Raw genomic sequence first — 18,198 nt, forward strand, 5'->3', positions numbered from 1 at the left:
CGGTTGCCACTAGTTGGGTCATTGACAATCTGGTGGTAGAGCTGGAGCATGACGTCTGGAGTGGAGAGGTGTGACCGGAAGCCCACTGTAGTATTGGCGGCGAGGAGTTACGGAGTCGCCCTCTATCGGAAGCGCCTCACTGGCGTAGTATGAGGGATCACGTGGCGCGCTCCTCATAGGTTTTGCTGTCCGCGCTGACTGAAAACACCACGCGCGAGCTCTCCCGGACATTTCTGCAAGTACTTCCGAAACGAGAGAAGTTTCTTACTGTCTAAATAATAATCTTTGGCAAACTCAAAGCACACAATCGTTTACAGCCGTGATCTCTTTACCGAATACGTACAGTGAACGCTACTGCGCGCGGTCGCCGCGATGGAGTCTCCCGAACCGGCTTCTTGCGTGAAAGTTAGGTAAACGCTGAGAGAAAACTATGTGAAATATGTTCTTATAGTGTTTGTATAACTAAATGGAGCGTAATAGAATGAAGCCTCAATGCAGCGATCGCGCAGATTCGCCGCGACCGACTGCGCGTCTGCATGCTTGTCCGCGCACTGTTTCGCTTTCTCCGCGCGCGCGTTTTCGCACCGTGCCATGAGCTTAAGGCCGCAGAATATGAACATTTGACAGTAGACAAGCAACCATTGTTGCATGGGCGCTATCAAAGCCGTTCAAAAATAATTTCATTGTAGAGACTTGACGCCTACGGGACTGTGATGTGCCGTCGCGACGATTCAATCTTTTTTTTTCTTCTAAATTCTTTGATCTTTCAATGCTATTTCTCGAGTTGCGACGCACTGTATGTTTATCGGCGTTCTCAGCGCGCAATTTCCCGCTGCTCCTTTTTTGTAATCCAGTGCATTAATTCATAACACAAACATGACCATATGCCATGCTTTCTTTAAATGTGCTTCTTACCGCTGCCTTTCCACTCCACTGAACTTGCCAGTATCTATAATATCACAAGTTCATAGACTAAACCGTCATGACATTGGTCGGGCAGCGGACTCGCGCGAGCGTCTCAGTGCACGTTTTCAGAATATCGCAGACCGGGCGCCGTAGCAGAAATCTTCCTCGCGTCTGTGCTTGCTGCATACCCGAGTTGTAGCCGATGACTGTTTGCCGGTTTTATGTTTCACGAGCCAAGCTTCACGCAGCTCCTTGTCCTGCGGCTACGTGTGAATAAGGCTGACACCGGTCTCCGTTGCGTAAGTCCGGCACTGCGGCACCGAGCATACCATGTTGCGCGCCTTCAAAGGCAGCCACTACCTATTGTAGTGCTTTCAAGCGTTGTAAAGGAGACACTCGAAGCGGGAAAATTTCGCCACTAAATGAAAACCGCAGCGTACGAGGGAATTTAAGCTCGTTTTCAGCTCGCTTCGGCGCGCCCGAAGCAGCCGACGCGGCCGCTATGTCCACGTGATCCCTCCTAGCACGTCATGCCGACGGTGGCGCCAGCTTTTCCAGTGGTGGAGCTCGAGGCCAATAGTGTCGCCCCATGTCAGATCTATGTGTCATCGCACATGTATGTTTTGTAGTTGTTTAGCTAGATGGCGCACCCCACTTCTGTCATGCGACGAGCATTGTACCTATCGGGAGGTGTCATCTGGCGTGTGAAGCCTTTATCAGCAATAAACGGCCGAGGGTGGCCGAGTCTTCGTTCCGGTTTTCATCGGGAGCAGTTCGCTCAGAGTCTCCTTCACTACACCGGCGCTAGCCGCGCGTTCGCTGGTCGGGGCCCCCCGCTTGCCTGCCGCTGCCGACACAACATCTTTTGGCGACGAGGATGGGATCCCTGCTGCGGTTCCGACCGAAGCCCCGGGAAGCGAACGAGCTTCGTAAGTGAAGCGTCCCTTCTGTGTCTGCACGGCCAGCAAACGCCGCCGACGCACTTGGCGTCCCGAGGCTTCCGAGCCTAGGCCTACTCGCCCCCTTGTTCTTCCATGCCCCATTCCTGCGGCGAGCTCCGGCTTGCCTCCTGCACTGCCTCCTGCACGATACCCGGCATGGCTTTTACGGCGAACCTTCCCGTTTTTCTTGAAGTGCCCGGCTCACCGTTAATTCCCTGGTATCGCTGGAAAAAAATTTTTCAGGCCCACCTTGAAGCGGCCGGCGGCGGCGACTGGACGGACGCACGACAAGCGTCCGCGCTCGTCAGCGCTCTCGGGCGTGAGGGACAACGGAAGCACTTTGCAGCCGAGGAGCAGGAAGCAGCAAGGCAGTTAACCAGCGCAGCGTCAGCTTCAAGCGAAGCAGAAAGGCAGTCGACCCGCGTAGCGTCAACGTCAAGTGATGCGGTCCCGCCAGCGTCAGAGTTTCCGAGACTCTTGCAGCGGCTTGAGCGGCTGTTCGCCGCGTCAACAAATGTCCTGGCGGAACGGCACGAATTCACCAGCCGAAAGCAGTTCGAGGGAGAAGGATTCCTGGAATTCGTGACCGCATTGAAGGAGAAGGCGGTACAGTGCAACTTCGGCACAAGCTATGACGAGCCAAATCATACATGGGGTAGCGAACGTCAGCGTTCGCGAAAAGTTGCTGGCTCATGGCGAAACCCTGTCCCTGGACAAGGCAGAAGAAATTGGACGCTCGTTAGAAGCCCTGCATCGAGCGAACCGCGCGTTCGACTCGGAGAAAATACAGAGAATCAAGGCAGCTCAACTTGGCGCTCCGTCGACGAGTCAAGACGTCCGACTTCTTCCGAGAGGCCGCCAAGACGTCCGACGTCTTCCGAGAGGCCGCCAAGACGTCCGACTTCTTCCGAGAGGCCGCCAAAACGACAGACTTCTTCCGAGAGGCCGCCAAGAGGGCCGACATTTCGCACGTGGCTCCTCCGGGAACCGTGGTGCATGCGACCGGTGTGGCAGCACGAAACATATTGCAATGGACAGGAATTGTCAAGCAAGGAACCGGCGGTGCAACGCCTGCCACACGTTGGGCCATTTTGCATCCGTATGCCAAAAAACCCGTATTGTTCAACACGTCTTTTCCGCAGAGACGCTGTCTTCAACATCCGCAGGGCAGCCGTCCGCGTCTGTCTTGACGGTAAGCGCTTTTGAAACTAAAAAAGATTTGGAAGTTCCGGTCGTAGTTAACGGCGTCTCCATGCGACTGCCGGTGGATATGGGAGCGTCTATCTCATTGATGACGGCCGAAGATATTGGAAAGCACTTTGGTCGACAGCCCAGACTGTCACAAACAACAGTGGACTTGAAGAATTTGTCCAAGCAACGCATCGACATTCAAGGCCTGTTTCAAGCCGCTGTCCAGTTTTTTCAAAGGTCATGCTCCGTCACGTTCCACGTCGACTACAGGAACATCACTGCTGGGTTTAGACGCCATCCAACGCTTGGGCATACAGATCGACGGTACGTCGCTGACATATCGTCTACCATCACTTCTTTCAGTACAGAGCCCCACAGGTGTGCCTCCGGGTTTTGATCACCTTTCCAGTGACGAGTTGGGTCTCGTCAACAACTTTGTGCACCGAATTCATCAGCAGCAAGATGCGAAACCAGTATCTTCGACTACTGACTACCCGTCCGACTACCGAAACCGACTACCCCTGGCTCTCCGTGACCAGGTCACAAATTAATTGCGACGTCTCGAGGACTGCGACGTGATCGAGCGCGTCAACGCTTCCGAGTGTCTCCACTCGTGGTGGTGCACAAGAAGGATGGAACCATGCGGCTCTGTGTAGATTCACGGGAACAGGACAGTCTCGTGTCACACGTTAAAGAAAGGGTCTTTCAGAAACAGTGGCAAACTAAGCAGTGTATAGAAGAACGTAGAGGTGCTCAGGCAACTCGTATCAAGGTGGGCGACACCGTCAGAATAAGATTTAAGAGGAAAGGATTTTTTAAGTACAGTAAACCTCGTAAAGTCAAGGCCCAGATAGGACCATCTACTTTTCTACTCAGTGATGGGAAGACGTGGCATGTGTCCAAGTTAACCCTAGTGATGAAGGATTCAGCAGATAGTACATTGTGTACAAGTGATAAAGACTTTTTGTACTCATATTCCAACTTAGATAGTCATTCCGATGACTCGTCTGTCGTGACAGCGTCTTCTCATAGTTATAAGCATCAGCTAAGTAGTTCGTCTGACTCTATCACTTCCGGGTCTGCACAGTCAGCAGTCGTCTCTGATTCCGCAGGAAAATCGGTAGCCTCCCAGGACTTGTTGGGACGTAGAGAGGTATTCCAACCAGGGGGAGGGAAATAGTGGGACGACTGGGTCTTTAAAGTCGACCGATACGCGTCGCAACCCCGAAAGGTCTTCTGAGGTACGCACGCGTCCTCATCGTGACAGAAAACGGCCTCCGTGGCTCGATGATTTTGTTTCTATAGTGTAGAGCGTATTGCCGTCTCAGGCAATTTACATGTTTCATTAACACAGGCATAAAATGTGTTCCTTGTTGCGGTGCAGTGAGTTTTGTGCCGTGTTCCTTGTTGAACTTTGTTTGAGTGACTGCCTGTGTTTTGGTGCCCAAGACTGGTGCGCGTGTATGTGAACTTGGGCGGGGACGAATTGAATTAGTTGTGGACTTAAGTGCGTGCTTTGTGTGCAACTGGTGCGCATGTGTGAACGTGGGGGGGAATGAACTGAAATCGCCTTTGGACTTAAGTGCGCGTTTCACTATGTTTACTTTGTTTCCAGGGGGGGATGATGTAGTATAGTGTCGCCCCCTGTCAGATCTATGTGTCATCGCACATGTATGTTTTGTAGTTGTTTAGCTAGATGGCGCACCCCCCTTCTGTCATGCGACGAGCATTGTACCTACCGGGAGGTGGCATCTGGCGTGTGAAGCCTTTATCAGCAATAAACGACCGAGGGTGGCCGAGTCTTCGTTCCGGTTTTCATCGGGAGCAGTTCGCTCCGAGTCTCCTTCACTGCGCCGGCGCTAGCCGCGCGTTCGCTGGTCGGGGCCCCCCGCTTGCCTGCCGCTGCCGACACAACACCCACCATAGTGGGTGGGTAGGCTCCAATGTCCTCCAGGTGGTGGTTGATGCGGGAGAGGAACGTGTACTCCATCACCTGGCCAACACAGGATGTGAGGGAAATGGGCCGCAAGTGATCGAGGCATACAGCATCTCAAGCATACCTAGATCTGAATTTGGTGGCCTGTAAACGGCGCCAATAAAGATGCTGTGTTTGCAAGTATGAAGTCGGATCCAGACCATTTCTATGCTAGTATGGTGTGGTACAAGCGTATAATCTGTTCCTTTCTTTATCACAATGGCTACCCCACCCTCTAGAACAGCGGTCATGGCGGATAATTTCGTGCGAATTAGGTATCACATCCTTAGCGGATATGTTATCATGGAGCCACATTTCGGTGAGCACTGCAACATTGGGCTCATACGTTAAAAGAAAGCCTTTGAAGTCTTCAGTTTTATTCAGGATGCTGCGGGCATTAATGTTCAGAACAGAGAACTCGCTTTGAACTGTGCCTCTATGGCATAAATTGCGGCTCTTAAGTGGACTCTTTTTTCTTAAGTTACAGTTAGGCCGTCACTGTGAAGCTAGCGGGACTATGAGTGTCGTCCCATTGGAACAGTTTACCATTAATTTTGATTTTGTCGAATGACAGCATGACCTTAGCACCTTTCTTCCTGTGTTCAGCAACAGCAGCCCAGAGCTTCTTTCAGATTGATTGTACCCGCGGGGAGAAATATTCCGATATGCTATAGGCTGTGCCTCTCAGTTTGTTACAATTCTTCAAAATACTGGCCTTACCTCTGCCAACCATAACTTTGAATATGACGGGTCGGCTTCTGCCCTCGGCTGCGCGGCCAATTCTATGAATACGCTAGATAACCATGTTTGGAACCTTTAGAGTGTCAGCCAGAATACTTTCAGACACGATCTACTTGAGGGATTGCCGATTTTCTTCTGACGATTCTTTTATGTCATATACAATCAAGTTCTCTCTTCTACTCCTATTCTCCAAGTCGTCTACTTTCAAAGCCAGTTTTTCAACTTCTGACTGAAGCTCATCAACTTTGCTCGCGTAATTAGTCACCGTAGCATAAATATTGTCAAGCTTCTTGTCAACTGAAAACAGCTTAATACTTGTTTCGTTAATCTTGCTGTTAGTAGCTTGCACAGTGTCTTTAAGTTCACGAACTTCATCAACTAGGGTCTGAAGCATCTCTGCAGTAGACGGTCCTGGGTTAGTCTCTACGTCACCACAGGTAGACAGTAGCTTCACAAAGCAATGGTAAGTCGTAGTAAGCATATCACTCAATGACCGTAGGCACGGCAGAAGCAAGAGGCAAACATTGTCGCTGCGGTAGGTACACGCCAGGCGATAGTCTCTCACCTGAACGAAAAACAGGAAAGGATTTGTGGGCCCCATTGTCGCAGTGCCCCTGCCGTGCCCACTGGCCGGAATCCACAAGTGGCCGGACTTTTATGCTGCCAATACTGTGACGTAACCGATGACGGCGAGGAAAATCCGGCAAGTAACGGTGCCCATTAACGCATGTCCGGGAGCATGTCACTGATGTCGCATCTTTGTGGACTGGTAGGCCTGAAGATACAGTATTCCGTCGTCCCAGCTGCAGAAAGGCCGCAGCATGTCTCGGCGGCTGGGGGTGTCAGGCAGACGAAGAGCACGGCCTGAACGAAAAACAGGAAAGGATTTGTGAGCCGCATTGTCGCAGTGCCCCTGCCGTGCCCAATGGCTGGAATCTGCAAAGTGGCCGGGCTTTTATGCTGTCAAAACTGTGACGTAACCGATGACGGCAAGGAAAATCCGGCAAGTAACGGTGCCCATGTACGCATGTCCGGGAGCATGTCAAGGATGTCGCATGTCTGTGGACTGGTAGGCCTGACGATACAGTATTCCGTCGTCCAAGCCGCAGAAAGGCTGCAGCATGTCTCGGCAGCTGGCGGTGTCGGGCAGACGAAAAGCACGGCCTGAACGAAAAACAGGAAAGAATTCATGAGCGGCATTGTCGCTGTTCCCCTGCAGTGCCTACTGGGCGAAATCCACAAAGTTGCCGGACTTTTATGCTGCCAAAACTGTGACGTAACCGATGATGGCAAGGAAAATCCAGCAAGTAACGGTGCCCATGTACGCATGTCCGGGAGCATGTCAAGGATGTCGCATGTCTGTGGACTGGTAGGCCTGACGATACAGTATTCCGTCGTCCAAGCCGCAGAAAGGCTGCAGCATGTCTCGGTGGCTGGCGGTGTCGGGCAGACGAAAAGCACGGCCTGAACGAAAAACAGGAAAGGATTCGTGAGCGGCATTGTCGCTGTGCCCCTGCCGCGCCCACTGGTTGCATAGGCAAAAAATCTCTTTTTTGCCTACGCAACCAATCGCCCTAGGCCACACCGACAGCATGGCTGATGACGCATGGCCAGTCGCATGAGGCAAAACTGAACGCATATTTCCAACAACGACCTCTGATCGTGCCCAGGTAACCAGTGCGGAGCAGGGATCGCTTCTTGTGACCTTGACATGGCTCAAAAGCTGCAACATAATATAGATGAGCACTTTGAGAGGCATTACAATGTTGCTCGTCGTTAATACGGAGGAGCTGTGACATGCAGAAAACAGAAGGAGCATTCTCGATGTCAGGGGTATCAGGGCTGTTGACGGGGCAACATGATGAACTATCTGTGTCATGGTGCAGGCATCCGGAGTTGTGAATCACAGAGTATGAAAACTCTTGGAGCCTCAAAGCCCAACGACCAAGCTGGCCTGTGGGATCCTGTAGAGAAGAAAGCCAGCAGGGAGCATGATGGTCAGTTACTACAGAAAAGGGGTGGCAGTAAAAGTAATGACAGAACTTGCCAACCGCCTATACAACAGCAAGGCCTTTCCATTCTGTAATAGAATATTTGCGCTCCAATGGCAAGAGGATGTGGCTGGTATAAATGATAACGTGATCGTTGCCACGCAGACACTGGGCTAGTGCAGTGCCTACACCATGACCTCTTTCATTCATATGCAATTCTGTTGGGGCATTAAGGTCAAAGTGGGCGAGGATCGGTGTTGAGATCAAATGCGTGATGAGACGAGAGAATGCCGCAGATGTGGAGGACCCCAGGAGAAGGGTACACTTTTCTTCAAAAGGTCAGCGAGAAGACGATCAATAGCGGCAAGATCTTGGACAAAGTGGCTGAAGTAAGAACACGTATCAACAAAACTGTGAATGTCTGTGGTTGACTTCAGAACTGGAAAGTCTCGGGCAGCACAAATTTTTTTATGGGTCAGGTTGTACTAAAAAAGTGTTCACAAGATGGGCCCAAAACAGTAATTTGGCAGTGGCCGAAACAACTTTTCGATAAGTTGAGTTGCAGCCCATGGTGCAAAATACTGACACATAGATTTCTTAATTTTTTTCGGGTGAGCGCTTTTGACCATCTAGCAAATGTTATCGCTCAGTGCGGGATGCGCCTGCATGTATTGGAAGTTTCTGGAATGTTATCAATGGTTCTATCCGCTGTCTGTTGTCACCGAACCTTGTGTAATCTGACTGCATGTGCGCGATGCAAATGGTGTTGAACTTTCTGGAAGACACACAGGCACCTGCGATTACTCTGGAATGTTCAATGGCTCGTGTATAAAAGCCGACAAGCTTGATCGGCAGATCAGATTTTTGATGATCGCCGACTGTGTTGGCCACTATCATTGTGCTTTGAGTGCAACGTGCTTTTGAGGGCACAGGTTCGCCCAATAAAACGCTAGTTTCGGCATTCACAGTTTTGCTGCTTTCTTCACCTCCACTACCACATGACATCTGGTGGAGGTGTCATTTTGTTCACGCACCGGACGCCCCCGACATAGCTATGATCCAAGCCCAACAGCAAAGACAACACCAACGTAGTTTCTGATCATAGAGCAAGCCACCGACTGCAACAGCTGCCCCAGAGCACGGACTTTTGCCTGAGACAACCAAGAAGATCGTGGCCAAGACAACCCCAATGGCTGCTCCAGCATCCCCCATTCTACTACAACAACCTCGGGACCCCCCAATCTCCCATGGATTATCGACTGAAGACACAGAATCTTGGCTAGACTTACAAAAAAATTGCGACGTTCAACACCTGGAACTGCGACGACAAGCTCCAGCATATATACTTCGCCTTAAAAGGTGCCACGAAAACATGGTTTGAGAACCGAGAGTTGACCATCACAACCTGGGACCTGTCCCGCAATGGCTTCTTGCAGACCATTACGAGTGTCGTGTGCAAGAAAAAGGCAAAAGCTCTAATAGAAGCCAACGCACAACTTCCTAATGAGGGCATCGGGATTTTCAAGGAGGAGATGACTCGCCTGTTCAGACATGCCAACCCCATCATGCCAGAAGATAAAAAAGTTCGCTTCTTATTGAGGGGTGTCAAGCAAGAGCTCTTCGCAGTATTGATACACAACCCGCCTAAAACCGTTTCAGAATTTGCTTCCGAGGCCACAACCATCAAGAAAAGACTTGAAATTAGGAATAGGCAGTTAAACCAACACATGCTCCCAACGAACTACGCCAAGTTCAACCACTGGGCACCGACGACCTATACGAGACCATCAGAGCAGTCGTGCGAGAGGAGCTTCACAGGATGTTCGCAAGATCGCAGCTTCTATGCCTCGATCGCTGATGTCGTGCGAGAAGAAATCCAGTACTCATTGGGACTTCTCGAAGGGCAGCAGGAATCACCAAAAGCCCAGCCTGAAGTGATGACCTATGCCATCATCCCCCACTATCAAGGTAACCCTCCATGCCCGCGCCATGGCGCCGTGACGCAGTTCCGTCATTAGCCACTGCCGCCACCTGCAGCTCGCCCACCCATCGTACAGCGCAACTACCCAAAGAAGACAGACGTCTGCCACGCTCCTGGCCATCGCCCGCTCTGGTATCACTGTGGAGAAGCGGGCCAGTCTACTTCCAGTGCCCATACCATGAAATAGGACTATGAGGATTCGCCGTCAACATGCCGCACCCACAACTTTGTGAGTGGCCATGTGACATTGCCTACTACATCGCCGCCACTCAGTGGAGCCCTTGACAACCGTCCCGTTCGCCATCACCAGGCAAACCATCACCTGTCGCCCCAGTGCCGACCACACACTGGCCCAGCCTGGAGCCGATCCGTCAGCCCATATTCAGAAAACTAAAAGCAGCAACCGATAGAGGTGGGGTTGCTGTTCGTCGAACTGACGAAGATCCTCCGCCGTCACCGAAGACACCGAAAAGACTATCTCAATGGCATATCAACAAGACGCCGCTATCCCGACGAAGCCTAGAAGCAAAGAATACGCCAACAAAGAAGACGCAATGACATGACATGACATTGCAGCCACAGGTCAACACGATGCAGCCGTAATCTGACACCATGACCAAACTGGAATGCACGAGTAAGAACCGCTGACCTCAACGTGCTTCTTGACGGCCAAGCAGTCACCACTTTAGTGGACACAGGAGCCGACTACTTCGTCATGAGTGGACTCATCGCTGCCCAGTTGAAGAAAGTTAGGACTGCATGGAAAGGCCCTCAAATTCAGACAGCTGGAATCCTGGACAGCTGGATGCCAACTGGAAACTGCACCGCAATAATTACCATTCATGACCTGACTTCACCTGCCACCTTCGTTAGCCTCTAACAATGTTCACAAGATGTCATTCTCGGCATGGACTTCCTGAACCAACACGGTGCAATCATCGACCTGAAGTGTCGAAATCAATAGTGCTGTCGCAAGATCAAACGATAACGCCGGAGAGCTCTCGTAGTCGTGACCATGCTTTGAGTGTGCTCGAAGATAAAGTGAGCATCCCACCACGCTCCAGCATTATTATTTCCGTCACCACCAAAACACCCGCTGACGTAGAAGGCATCATCGAGGGTGACTAACATCAATACTTGACCGTGAAATTTGTGTCGCAAGAGGGATTGCTCGACTGCACGGAGGAAAAACGAAAGTGTTTCTGACAAACTTGAGCCAGGAGTTGAAGCACATCAACAAGGCCACGAAGATTTCCTACATCGAGGAAATTCTGGAAACCAGCGATGCTTTTGTCCTCTCGATTCTGCCGCATCTACCCCGATGACCGTAGTTCCCGAACCAGACTTCCACATAAATTCAAGTCTCCCCATTATTAAGCAGCAACAGCTCAGAAGTCTGTTTTGACGATACAAAAACTATTTTTCGACGTCATCGAGGATTAAAAAAATAGCAGTCACAAAGCATCGCATAATAACTGAAGAATGCGCTCGACCACTCCGTCAGAGCCTTTACCGAGTTTCGATGCAAGAACATGAAGCTATTAGGCAATAAGTGGACGAAATACTGTGCGACAACATCATCCAGCCATTGAAAAGCACTTGGGCATCTCCTGTGGTCTTGATGAAGAAAAAGGACAGAACCCTACATTTCTGTGTCGATTATCGTCAAGTTAACATGATCACAAAGAAGGACGTATACCCCCCTCCCATGGATAGACGACGCATTGGATCAGCTCTGCAACGGTAAATATTTCTCGTCGATGGATCTCAAGTCTGGCTACTGGAAAATAGAAGTTGACGAGAGAGATCGCGAAAGGGCCGCCTTCATCACGGCAGATGGCCTCTAGAGTTCAAGATCATGCCATTCAGACTGTGCTCGGCGCCTGCAACATTCCAGTGCATCATGGACATGGTGTTAGCAGAATTGAAGTGGCAGACTTGGCCTGTTTACTTGGATGACATCGTCGTCATTGCCAAAAATTTCAACGATCACCTTAGCCGGCTTGCGACAGTACTAGAGTTCATCAAGTCCTCATGGCTCACTCTGAAGCCAGACACCTTCCGCTTTGCTTATGATGAGCTTCTCTTCCTAGGCCACGTCATCAGCAAGTCTAAGGTCCAGTCTGACTTGCAGAAGACAGCTGCCATCACAAAGGTCCCACAGCCCATCGATAAGAAGGTAGTGCGTGGATTCCTTGGCATGTGTGCCAACTAGAGGTGCTTTGTCAAGGATATTTCACACATCGCTGAGTCATTGACACATCTAACAAAATCCGATGTCGAGTTCAAGTGGGAAACGCTGCAGGCCAACGCATTTCAAGAACTCAAATACACATGCAGTCGCCACCAATACTTGCGGACTTCAACGAGGACGCCGATACAAAAATCCACACTGACGCCAGTAGCCTAGACATCGGTGTCGATGTAGTCCAGCGGAAAGACAGACTTGAATGGCTGATAGCTTATGCTAGCCGGTTGCTGTCAAAAGCGGAAGGCAATCATTGTATGACCGAAAAGGAATGCCTCACCATCATTTGGGCTACAGAGAAATTCGGCCCTTACCTATATGACAGGCTATTCAAAGTCATCTGTGACCATCACGCATTGTGTTGGCTAGCGAATTTAAAGGACCCTTCAGGACACGTGGCGTGGTGGAACCTCAGAGTGCAAGAATATGCATCACTGTAACCTACAAGTCCGGACGAAAACACACTGATGCCGACTGCCTATCGTGCGCTCCAATTGACTCTCCGCCGCAAGATGACGAGGATGACGACGCCTTCCTTTGAATATTAAGTGCGGAAGAGTTCTGTGAACAGCAACGAGCAGACCCAGAGCTGAAAAGCCTCGTCGAGTATTTGGAAGGGCATACCGACATTGTCACTAGGGCATTTAGGCAAGGATTGCCTTCATTCTCGCTTCAAAATAAACTACTCGTAAAGAACTTCTCACCACAATGCGTTGGCGGGCTAGTTGGTGCGAATCCATGAATACTTTGTTTAGCGCAAAAAGACAGACACAAGAAAGACGACAGGGCAAGGCGCTACTCTCAATTGACATCATTTTATTGCGTCACTCCTTTATAGACCGCTCAAACCAGAGGAAAATGCGCAGTGAACACCATGCGGTGGAGCCACCAACATCCGATCCCAAGAGCGCACTCATGCGACAGAATCCAAAAAACCAAATTCAGCGCTGTACAAGGTTAAGGAAGGCACACTAATGCACTGTGACCCCAATGACTGAATGAAAAATGCTTCCGATAACTCTCGGGCAGTGGTGTCACGGCTCTTCTTCAAAATTGTGGTATCACGAAACTTCTCACCAGTCCGTGCCAACTACCTTGTTCCCTCACGGCTGTGTCTAAAAGTGCTGCACGTCCTACATGACACTTTGACAACCGCTGGGCACCTGAGATACTTCCGGACGCTATTGAAGATACAGGAAAGGTATTATTGGCCATGCCTGACCGCCAACGTTGCCCGTTACGTCAAGACATGCTGAGACTGTCAGCAACGCAACACACCACCGACAAGACCAGTGGGAATACTAAAGCCGGTCGAGCCTCTTTGCTGACTATTTCAGCAGGTCGGGATGGATTTGTTGGGACCCTTTACGACATCAACATCCAGAAATAAGTGGATCGTCGTGGCGATGAACTACCTCACCCGCTTCGCTGCAACGAAAGCTCTGCCGAAAGCTAGTGCAGTCGAAGTGGAGAAATTCTTTGTCATGAACATCCTGCTGTGACATGGCGCCCCAGAAGTCCTCATCACCGACAGAGGAACGGCCTTTACAGTGGAACTCACCCAAGCCATTCTGCAATACAGTCAGACAAGCCACAGGAGCACAACTGCCTACCACCTGCAGACGAATGGTCTTACAGAGCGCCTGAATAAGACCCTCGCCGATATGTTAGCAATGTATGTCGATATCGAACACAAGACCTGGGATGCCATTCTGCCGTACGTAATGTTCCCTTACGCCACAGCGATGCAAGAAACATTGCAGATCACGCCGTTAAAGCTGGTCTACAACAGGAACCCAAGAACGACTCTCAACGCTATGCTGCCGCATGTCTCCGACGTAGAAAATTTTGATGTCGCCACCTATCTCCAGTGTGCCAAAGAAGCCCGACAGCCCGCCCACCTGCGGATCAAGATCCAGCAGAGGACCAACAGCAGACACTACAACCTTCGACGACGCTATGTCGAGCACCAGCCCGGCGACCGTGTTTGGGATTTGCCAATAAGCTGACAAGGACTTAGCAAGAAGCTTTTACACCGCTATTTCGGACCCTACAAAATCATCTGACGCACTGGCATACTCAACTATGAGGTCGTACCAGATGGCATTTTAATATCACAGCGGCACCACTCAGGACCTGAAATAGTCCACGTCGTGCGACTTAAGTTGTTCTACCAGCACTAATGAACTTTGGGACGTTGCGTAGCTGACCTCGGGACTTTATTTTTTTGGACTCTTACTTTGGACTCTGTTTCTTTGAAAAGTGTCCTTTTGTGTTTCACTCTCCTGTTATACTTGTAGCACTGGGATGATGCTTTCTGAAAGGGGGGCATTGACACGTGGACTTGTTTATCTTTTTTCGGGTGAGCGCTTTTCACTGTCTATCAAATGTCATCGCTCAGCACGGGATGCGCCTGCATGTGTCAGAAGTTTCTGCAATGTTATCAATGGATCTATCCGCTGTCTGTTGTCACCGAACATTGTATTCTCTGATTGCATGTATGCGCAATGCGAATGGTGTATAACTTTCTAGAAGACACGCGGGCACCAGCGATTACTCTGGAACTTTCGATGGCTTGGGTATAAAAGCCTATGCGCTTGACTGGCAGATCAGATTTCGATGATCGCCGACTGTGTTCGCTGCTATCATACTTTAAGTGCAGCCTATTTTTGTGGGCACAGGTTCGCCCAATAAAAGTTAGTTTAATCATTCACAGTATTGCTACTGTGTTCTTTACCATCACTACTGCATGACATTATGTCCTTTGTAAGTATAGAGACCACTTATTAGATTCCATGCACGGGCTTTGCACAGGACTAGTCCTGCAGGTGCCTGCAGCAATGTGGATGCCTAAGTGGTGGATAGGATTTAGCATTTTAAGAGCACTAGGCCTAGCAGAGGTATAGACTATTGCTCCGCAGTCAAAATGTGATGATGTGAAGTGTGATGATAATAATAATAATAATAATAATAATAATAATAATAATAATAATAATAATAATAATAATATACCTTTATTCATGAAAACAAGTGTTACGAAGTGCCAAGGCAGGAAAAAAGTTGCTAAAAAAACAACTTGACTAGTCCTAATAACCAGAAGGTCCAAAAGGCAGCAGACTGAGAATTTTGGGCAAGTTATAAGCACAAGAATTTTGTGCAAGTTATAAGGCACTTCCTGTCGCTTCCCCAGGCAGTGCGTGACAAGAGCTTCAGTATGTTCATAGCATTATCTTAAAGCATTATGCTTTAAGATACATTAGGTGTGGAATAAATCACATTCTGAATTAATTAGGTAAGTAAGTTGCCTCAGACTCCCATTCCAAACAGATCACGGAGGATTCCAAAGCACCAAGTTGTGTCATATGCCTTTTCCATATCTAAATATACAGACAAAAAAACATGTTTGTGGACAAAACCTTCACGAATTTCTGTCTCAATACGTATCAAATGGTCAGTGGTAGATCGACCTTTGTGAAATCCGCACTGGTATGGGTCAAGCAGTTTGCTCGATTTTAGGAAATGCAGTAGGCGGTGGTTTATCATTTTTTCCAAGACTTTGCAGAGGCAGCTTGTTAGCGCTGTAGGCTGGTAACTAGAAGTAGATGACAGATCTTTGCCCTCTTTCAGAATAGGAATTATGATGGCCTCTTTCCAGGCAGAAGGGATCTCTCTGGAATATTATACAGCATTCTAGAGGGAAAGGAAGGTTTTTTGTGTTTCAGAGGGTAGGTGTTTCAACATTTCTTATATTACATGGTCAGCTCCTGGGGCAGATCTATTGCAGCTGTTTAGTGATGCCTGTAACTCAGTTAAACAGAATGGCTCATTATATGCCTTATATTTTTTGCATTTTCTTTCTAGCTTCTCTCCTTCTATTATAGTGTTGTATCGTTTAGATGTTTCAGGATAGTGCGATGAGCTGGACACATGTTCAAAATGTGCGCCCAGGCAGTTCACTTGGTCTTTCAAGCTATTGCTCTGTGTGTTTACCAAAGGGAGTCAATATGTTTGTTGCCCTCTTACCTTATTACCCTGTTCCAGACTTTGGCCTCATCTGTATGCAAGTTCATACCTGATAAAAACTTCTGCCAACTCTCTCTTCTGGCTTGTCAGTGTGTTCTCCTGCCTCACGACTTTACCTTCTAAAAATTAATAAGATTCGCCGCAGTGGGAGAAGCACATAGCAACCTCCACGCTTTGTTCTATTTCCTACAAGTGTTCCCACATTCATCGTTCCACCACGGGACACGCCATTTGCATGCCACACCACTTACTTCAGATATGCATTTGAAAGCAGAATTTACTATGAAGGTTGTAAAATACTCCACAGCAGCATCAATTCCTAACGGAGACATGTCAGCCCATGATATACTATTAAGAGTTCAGAATTTCTCCCAATCGGCTTCCACCGTGGAGCCTGTGGTGGAGATTCGTTTTCTTTGGATGTTCTCAGCAGTATGGGGAAGTGATCACTCCTGAAAGAATTTTTGGTAACTTCCCATTACTATCAATGATAGCTGCTAGTTACAATATACTAGTTGCAAGATAGTTGATAGCACTATCAAAAGAGAGTTCAGGCTATATAGACAGGGAAACTATGCTAAGATCAATTGAAGAAAAGGTTCTGTTTGAAAGGCGGTAATATGTAGGTTACTTATTATTCAGCAGACACACCAGAGGAGAAGAGAAACTGTTCAACAAAACGACCTCGTGCATCTATACGAGAGTCACCCTACAATTCATCTATAAAGGACTGAAATGCATGTTTGTTTAATTGGTAATGTGGAATACGTAAAGCGAGCAAATGGTGATGAACTGGTTTAAGAGAACTCGAACTGCCACTACTTCAAGGGGTGTTATAGCTGTGAATGTTGACACACTCTGATTTTATGAATTACAATGGCAACACCACCTGATGAGGAGAGAGCATCATCGCAATCTTTACGAAATGTAACATACTGTCGGAGAAAGTTTGTATGTTTCAATTCTAAGTGCAGTTCCTGTACATACAGCACTTTTGGGTTGTGTTCATGGATAACTTCTTGCACATCGTCGAGGTATCTAAGAAAAGTATTGCAGTAAAACAGGTTGTGGGGCTAGTTGGTGCATAGCTTTCAAAAAATTAAGCACCTTGTCCTGTCTTTTGTTTCTTCTTTGGGTGCCGTTACCGTTGGCGTTTCCTTTTTTGAAAGAATTCTAAGAAAACCTCTGATGTTCCATTATACTGAGAGTAAATCACTGCTGTGTGTACAAAAACGGAAGTGTTGCCTTAGATTACAGAGCTCTTTCGAGGCCCCACAACGTGGGGTTTGTCCTTTCTGGAGCGGTCAAAAGAGCCTTGCCGTTCCTTAGGTGCTTGGTGCACCGTCAGGATAGGTGTAGAGCCCATTGCCTCTTGTGAAGCGCTGGATACGTGCTGCGAGCGAAAAGTTCCGCGAGAGAGTCTCGCCTCAGAGGACGAGATCCCCGAGCCCACCGGCCCAAAGGTCTATGGGGCTGCCTTTGAGTCTGAGCTGCGCCGGCTGTTGCCAGAGCCAGCAGGAGCCAGGGAGGGTGAGGCGGCCTTGACTGCACTCACCTTGGGGGGCTGTTGCCGGTCCTGTGGGATCGCTATGCATAGCGCAGGTTGATGCCGAGAACTTTTGTGGTGCTGGCAACCCTAGCCTGGCCTGTTTGCCGGTTCGGTGGAGTAGGCTCAACTACTTCCACCCCAAAGGCAGGAGCCACAAGTGACAGCTCGCCGCACGTGTGCTGGGCACTCGTCAGTGGCCGCTGCGACGCTGCCCCCCAACGCACCGCATCAGCACAAAGTGTGCTGTGGAAAGGTGAGTACCTCTTACGGGCTTCCTTAAAAGAAATATTTTCTTTTACTTTTAGGGTGATTGTGTCTTTTTCTTTCTTCCAGTTCGGACAGCAACATGAGTAGGCTGGGTGGTCACCACTGCAGTTCACACAGTGCGGTGTGCCACTGCAGTTGCCAACAACAGTTGTCCCGTTGTCGGAGGGGTGGCCTTCGACTCTACACTTTGCACAGGTTATTTCACCACGACAGTGTTATATTCAGTTTCGTTATTCATTTCAGTTCTTTATTCCCCAGGGGGCGCTTCTGTTCTTCATTATATATATTGGTTGTATATGCTGAATAAACGGCTTTTTACTTCGGGACGGCTGGAGTCTAGCTTCCACCTTCGCTCAACACCACATTGGCGACAAGGATTTCGTGA

General features: G+C 49.1%; 1 protein-coding gene across 6 annotated transcripts in view; it reads right to left on the bottom strand.

Moving 5' to 3' along the window:
- LOC139054902 (FUN14 domain-containing protein 1-like) overlaps positions 1-18,198 on the bottom strand; it is a 218,208-nt gene that overhangs the window by 129,831 nt on the left and 70,179 nt on the right. The gene's annotated exons all lie outside the window — the stretch shown is intronic.

The sequence above is a fragment of the Dermacentor albipictus genome, chromosome 1, assembly GCF_038994185.2.
Source record: "Dermacentor albipictus isolate Rhodes 1998 colony chromosome 1, USDA_Dalb.pri_finalv2, whole genome shotgun sequence".
NCBI classification, from domain to species: Eukaryota; Metazoa; Arthropoda; class Arachnida; order Ixodida; family Ixodidae; genus Dermacentor; species Dermacentor albipictus.